Genomic DNA, 7922 nt, shown 5'->3' with positions numbered 1-7922 from the left:
ATCATAGCAGATTTCTAACCATAATAGACTGAATTCCCTAACTTAACAACGCCCACGGCGAGGACTTTAAAGAGACTGGTAGGGACTGGTATAGGTATGCGAGGGTTACCTGTCAGCTGGAAAACACTAATTAGCTACAGGTTTCTGAAGTGTGCTAGTGAGTGTGAATGAATGAGAACTGGAGTGAAGGGGTGAGTGAATGTAAAGGTGTGAGTATGAAAGGAAATGCTAGGAAGGGTGAGTGAATAATAATGTATGACACTGGGGATGAATGTATGAGAGAGGTTGAGAGCTGAAAGAGTAAATATGGAGAGTGTTGTTGAGCGAATGACTGTGGAGTCTGAGCGAAGTGGGCTATGCGAATGAAAGGGTGTGTCTGGATGAGTGATTGCGAGAAATAGTGTATCAACTGTGAGTGCTTTTTTTTTATTGTTCAATTAGATATGTAGATGAATATTCTCCTAATTATAATTATTTTCATTTTATTTAAATCAGTGTGAGTTATTTTAAATTATTTATTTGTTTAATTGCTTAATTATTACTTTGGTTTAAACTGACTGCACACCCCCTGATGTCAATGAGAATGACGAATGAATGGAACAAAAAAAAGTATACAAAAATTTGTAAAATGTAAAAACTATAAAACATAGAATGCAAGAAAAAAGTATAAAACATATAAATTGTAAGAAAAAAATCAATTCGGTAGATAAGTAGCGGGCTCACGCCCGCTACTTATCTACCGAACCAACGTTAGTCAAATGGCAGCTGCAGGAATTATGATTGTGACGTCACAATCATACTTTCTGCAGTTACTACTGCAGGAATTGCAAAAATACAAGTTACAATAATTAGCCTCTGGAGGAAGCTGCTGATGACGTCACTTCTGTGTCACATTTTTCTTGACCGATCAGATTTACTCGGTTGAGATGCCCCCAAGGATGTTTCACATTAAAAAGTATAAAAATAAAATGCAAGAAAAAATATATAAAAAAAAAATAGTGTACGTGAATGAATGATGAGCGATTGATATTAATTGCATTATTTTTTGTTTCTTTCTTTAGCTGATATGCTATTTGCTTTTCCTAGTCGACATGGTGTGAGATGCTGACTCTGGCCACTTGGGCTAGTCCAGGCCAGTGTGGGACTACGGCGTCTGACGCGGACTCCATACCACAGGGATCCCTTCCCATATGTTCTTTCATTCCTACCACTTGGGTGGTTGTGTCTCCTCTCCCATCCTGGGCCAGGATGGTCTTCGTGTTTCAAGAAGCCCATCTTACTGTTACCCTTACTGTCACCCCTTTCCTAGCAGGCGGGCTCCTTTGCTCTAGCACCCTCTCTCTTCCTCTCCCTCCTTTATCCCACTTTTAACTACCCAACTCTTTGCCTGGTGGCTAAACCCCCCCCCCCCCCTTTCTACTCCCCCTGTAGCAGGATGGGCTTCCTGTTCCGGAGGGTCCCCTACTGTCACCCCCTTCTCAACCAGATGGGCTCCTTTGCCACAGCTCCCTCTTTTTATCTTCCCCTTTATCCAACTTCTATTTCACGCTATTTCCTTTCCTATTTATTTTATTTTATTTTATTAATTAATTAATTTTTTTGGCTCTCCCTGGACGTCTAGGCTACCCCAGGGTTCGCCCCGCCAGAGTTATTCTCTCCTATGGCCTGGCCCGCCTCCTCAAGGTGGTGACGGAAATTAGAGATTGGTGGCTCTCCACAGACCCCCCCACAAGCTAAGTGGTCAGAAAAACGACAGAACTAATACCTCACAAAACACACCCACACACCCTGGCCCAGACAAAAACACTATGTCACTTTTGTAGTAATGATCTATTTTTTCTTCACTTTAAAAGAGTTTTGTCAACTTTATTACAAAAAAGTATGCAATTTTATTTGGATAAATTAAATAAAATTTACAAGGAAAAGCATGTTTCTCTCTCTTCTAATCTGGCGGAAAAACTTTACATGACACCAAAAAAAAAAAAAAAGAAAAAAAAGAGGAGTAACAAAAGGATATTAATTTTAATATCGATGAAGGTAACACAGAACGAGGAAACTTAAAAATCCATTCTATCAGTTTGTGTAATGAATAAACCTTGTGATTTTTCCAAATGACTAGGATTAAATATTCCATTTATTTAGTACATCGCTTATTTGATTTTCTTCCTTAACGGCTTTTTATGCGCTTATTGTCTTTACCACGTCCGTCCATCCGTCCACATGTAACAACTCGACTTTTAAGGGATGGATTTTTATAAAATTGTACATTTGGATCTTTTAGCAAGAATTGCAGAGCCATCCAAAATTACATTAAAATCAGACCAATAGAAAAACGGCGATTATTATTTCTCTGTCTGTCCGTCCGCATGTAATAACTCGATTCCGAGTAGATGTATTTCGTCAAATTTTATACTTGGCTTTTCGTGAACGATTCGTTGAACCTTTTTTGCTTGTATTTTGAATCCAAACCAGAAACACAATATTGTGGTTTTTACCTTTTTTTTTTTTTTTCCCTAGAAAGGAATATTGCCACAATATTCCTTTCTAGTGTGTTCATATATATATATATTTATTTTTTATATTTATTTATTTCATTACCTTACTCCTACGTTATTATTTTTCTGTTTATTCGCTCCTCTGTTTCTCTTTCTCTCCATTACTTTTATCATTGATAAAACTCAACAGACTCTCCATTACTTTTATCATTGATAAAAGTAATGGAGAGTCTGTTGTTGTTGTGTGTATCTGTCAGTGGTCCCAGTGGTTCCCACAAAACCGCATAAAAGTGTCACTGTGAAGAAGCAAAATCTGCCAAGGCCAGATGAGGGTGAGAGCAGTGTAGGTATCGTGAGGCGACCTGACTTCACAATCTTTCCTCCTTTCCTGAGGATGAGTGGGCTCTCCTATCTCAGGAACCCAGTATCTATCCCCTATCTATCTTCCTTTATCTGTAGGATACCTTCTTTCCTCATACTCCCCCCCTCCACTTTTCACTCCATCTATCCCTCTCACCTCCCCACCTCTTTTGTCAGAGGATGCCTTCCTTCTGCATGCTTTTTTTCCCTTACCGTAACTCCAACTCTTCAGGCTGCCTTTTAATTTTCCAGCCTTTTATTTATTTTTTTAAATTGATTATTTATTTTTTATTTTATTTGGTTTATTTTTATTTTATGTGTGTTTTTAATTTATTTTTTATTTTATTATGTATTTATTTTAATTTTTATTTTACCGGAAGGCCCCACCAGGAAGTGGCATTACAGCATTCGTCCACGGCACGAGGAGCCCGGCCAGGTTACTAAAGGCACGCCTGTCCGGTTGAATACCTCCTTCCTAGAAAGGAGGAAAAGAACCCAGGAAAAGAAGTTGGGGAGAGTGGGAAGGGAGGAGAAAGCGTTGAAATTAAGCGGGACCACATGGAAGAGGTCCCTCAGGTGAGTAGAAAATCAGAGGCCAATAGTGAGAGAACACCCAAAGAGAGGTGAGTGAACCCAGAAAGAGTGCATGATAGAGACAAAGAGACAGGCATGAATGCAGGAAGATGACAGAGGATGGCACCCCTACCCAAAGGAGGAGAGTGCAGGCACAAGGAGAGGCCTGCGTGGAGAAATCCCTTGCCAACAGAGTGGCGTCAGCAAGAGATCCAACCCCAAAGGGTTAGCACGAAGTTAAGTAGGCCACCTTTGCTTGAGCAAAGGTGGTCTACTCTACAGCTGGTGGTGCTGCAGAAGTGGGAGCAGCGGCCAGAAGATTTCTTCTACGCTTGAAGAGATCGGTACAAAATTGTTTGAAGGTATTGAACGCTTCATTGCGAAGCATTCAATGCAATGCAAATGCAGTCAATTCAAAACGGGCTGGAAAGTTGGTCAAGAGGAGAAGCTGATGTTTGAGGTCAAAGTAAACTGTGCAGTCTTTCAGAAGGTGGATTCAATCTTACTTGTTGGAAGGTGGTTCACTTGTTGGAAGCATTCAATGCAATGCAAATGCATTCGATTTAAAACGGGCTGGAAGGTTGGTCAGGAGGAGGAGGTGCTGTTTGAGGTCATGGTGAACTGTGTAGTCTTTCAAGAGGCAGGTCCACTCTTACCTCTCACCACAGAGGCAGATGTCGTCTTCAGCACGGCCAATCTATTTCAGATGGACTTTAATAGAGCGGTGACCGGTTAACATAAAAGTGGTTTCCAGGTTTTTAATAACCGTGTCTGTTGTTGTGACAGATAAGTACAGTTTTTGATCTAAGTCGAAGTGGTGGTTCCCGTCATGAACACTGCTCCCAGATGTTTGGCACCGAGATGACACCAGCAAAACATTTTCATTGCGAAGATGATTCTTCTATGCTCTCACTGTGTCATTGTGAAGATGATTCTTCTTTGCTTATCACTCTGATACAAAAACCTTTACATTTGCAAGTTTGCTTTCGCAAAAGGATGGTGAAGACGATTTTTAAAAACGAACAATTCAAAATAAATAAAATTATTTTAAATTATTTAGAAATTTGCCTTAGGAAAAACTAAGGCAAATTTTAAGGCAAACTAAAGCAAAAACTACTACTCAACTTACAAAACCGGCCTCTCATCAGGTGCCAACGGCTGGAACTGCAAGCAGAATGGCAAAATCGTGTATTTGTTTCTAACATAAACCACAAGCCAATGAGTAAAAAGCACAAATGAAAATGAAAAATTTTGTTACCAAAATAATTGAAAATAAGAATAATATCTTTTAGTTACCAAATTAAAGGAAGATGTAAAATAACTAGAATTAAAATGGAGGGTATTTTAGAAAATGGCTTGTGAAAGTCACAGTTCACACAATGAAGATAATATCGTATATAGAAATAGCATAGAAAAACTATAAAGAATACATAAATAATCATAAACCAGAGTACATATTGCATACTGGTGAAATACACTACTCGACAAAATTAACAGAACATGTAGAAAGGGTGGTTCAACTCATGGTGTAGTTCTGTTCTCTGATGAGTCCCGTTTTAGTCTACAAACAGATTATAGATGTTATTTCAACTGAAGAAAACGAAGAATGCGATACCCTCTCCTCTCCAACGTCAGAAAAAGGGACACTTACAGTGGAGGCGGTGTTCTCGTGTGGGGAGGAATAATGATCAACGGCCGCATCCCCTTTTCATGTTTTTGATAGTGGTACCGAAAGTGCGCAGACGTACTGAGAACAGATCCTCCAACCCTATATGTGACTTTTTAGGGGTACAGTTAACCCCGATTTTCTTTTCATGCACAACGCCACTGCACATAGAGCTCAAGTGATGGAGGAATACCTTGAAACTGGAGATATCCAATGACTGCCATGGCCAGCACGATCACAGATTTCAATCCGATCGAACATGCGTGGGACATTCTTGGGAGTGTAATTGGTCGCCAACAGCCAACTCCTCGGTCACTTGGTGAGCTAAGGTCTGCACTGTTGGAAGAATGGGATTTGTTGCCATAGAGCATGGTTCACAGCTGTCAAGCATATTTAGCAGTTGGAGGGGATCATACGCCGTACTGATGTCAGGTGACCTTATTTTAAAGCATCTTATATCGACTTCCCTAATGTGACCTTTTTCGTAATTCATACTTTATATTTGGTTATTCCATGGTACACTACCATACCAAATTTTGTCCCGTTTCATCTCAAGTTGCACGAGTTACACCACGTTTTCTACGTGCTCTGTTAATTTTTTCGAGCAGTGTAGTATGTCTATATAAATTGATAAAGTGATTAATACGTATAGGGCGTACCATATTATTTGTACATGACTGATCGTTTGTAATAAGAATGATATTGATGTAACATGAAGGTCGGGAGGATTAAATTTCCTGTACATTAATACACATCTTTCGAAATCCCCAATTTGAATTTTTGTTTTATTATTCAATTATCTTTTCTAATATTCGTGTGTTTAGTGGATTTTCGTGGTAACCAAATGAATTCTGCTATGTGTCAAATGTTTGCTGACCGGAAATACTACACAAATTTTTACACGACTGCATATGATTCTTATGCTGTAATTTTCCAAAAAACGTATGCATTGCACGTCTGCTTCCACGATTAACTCGGCACGAACGAGCTACATTACTCCCGTGCATTCTTATCGGTGGGAAGATTGATTACCCCCCTACCCTACCCCACTGACCTGAATGTTAAAAACCAGATTACATACATAGCGTGACGAACTTTCTGCTTTGGAGCCAAGTTAAGGGACGGCTTATGATTCTTATGTAGCCTCGACTCCGGAGTATTGCAATCAGCGCGTGCATCTGACGCCTCTTCGGCAGGCGAGAAAGAAAAAAGAAAAAGAAAATAAATAATAATAAGCAAACAAAGCACGAAAATATCCTCTTCCGCGTGAGTTTTCTCTGCACTAGTAATGTACACTCCAGCCTAAAAGTTTGGAATCACTTTTCTTAATTTTCAAAGGTTTTATTAAAATATGACCAACTTGTCCGCTAATTTTTATTAAAATATTTTCTAAATGTTCAATTATGCATAAAAATAAAAATAGAAAAAGTAAAATAATATTTTAGAAATTTCTAGAATATTTGAGAATACTGTATTGCAAAAAGGTGTAGAAGAATGTGGCAGAATATTGCAGAAGATTCCTTGTAGATGATTCTAGAACATTCTAGAGTAGGAGAATTGTTTCAATATTATAGAAGACTGTAGATGATTCTAGAGTGTTTTTCAATGATATAAACTGAGTAAGAGCTGTAACTTATAAAATCGAACACCCATCAAATCATACAGAAAGAGTGGTGTAAGTTTTATGTTTCGTGATAAAGATGGCAAGAAATATGCAACTGAGTGTTGAAAAAAGAAGTGGTATTATAGCTCTGTGTAAACAAAGTTATTCCATGAGAAGCATTGGCAAAAAACTAGGTGTTTCATTTAAACAAAGTACAAACTACCATTCGACGATTCAAGGAGACTGGTAGGACGAAACCACAATTTTATATTACAACAAGACGAAACACAGATGTAAGCTGTGCAGGGACTTTCTAGCAGCTAAACAGCAGGGGGGGGGGGGTTGGAAATTATGATGTGGCCATCCCAGTCGCCTGATTAAACCCAATACAGCATTTATTGGATCATCTAGACCGTCAAGCCCAAGGTCACCCATCCTCACAAAATTTAGGCCCTCGTGGTAGCACAGTTGGAAGACAGCTGTCTCCCCACACCAGATTGAAAAGACCTGAGTTCGAGTCCCGTCGATGACGTGAAGAATTTTTATGGACCTTTATCACAACGTAGTTGAGTTAGTCGGTCTCAGGCGAAAAGAACATGGTTTTTTCTCCGGGAAATTCGAGTTTTTCGTCCAGCAAAACAGAAAATCGATCTCACAACAGGCGCAAATTACAGACAGTATAATATGGAGCAATATGGCCTTAGTCGCCAATGCTCCTAAAATCCTACTATAACTACAACTCAACAAATTTTAGGGGAACCTTGCAGATCGCTGGGAATTATGTTAGTCAAGACACTATTATAAAATTAATCGCTAGAGTGCCACATCTGTGTAAAGTAGTGAAAAATCTCAAGGAGGATATGTTGATGAAAAATCAATATAGTTGGTAATACGAATCATTTCAATATTTTTTGCTGCAAATTTTTCAATGCTTAATAAAAAAAATCTTAAAGTACATTGTAGAGCGTTGGTTTTTGATTTTTATTTTTTATATTAAACCTTAATATATTAAATCTTTTATATTAAACCTTACATTGCCATAAGTAATTTTAACCTTGACAAATGCAAGGCACTGCATATGGGTAGAAGTAACCCCAGAGAAACGTATCGACTGTGTGGTACTACACTTAAGGTGGTAGAAAATGAAAAAGACCTGGAAGTAATTGTGCAGTTAGATATGAAGTTTTCTGAGCAATGCAGACAGGCAGCCAGGGCAGGTCATGGG

This window comes from Mastigoproctus giganteus, chromosome 10 (genome assembly GCF_048544385.1).
Source record: "Mastigoproctus giganteus isolate SK-2022 chromosome 10, ASM4854438v1, whole genome shotgun sequence".
Classification (NCBI taxonomy): Eukaryota; Metazoa; Arthropoda; class Arachnida; order Uropygi; family Thelyphonidae; genus Mastigoproctus; species Mastigoproctus giganteus.
The sequence above is the reverse complement of the archived record's forward strand: the minus strand, read 5'-3'. Positions refer to the sequence as shown.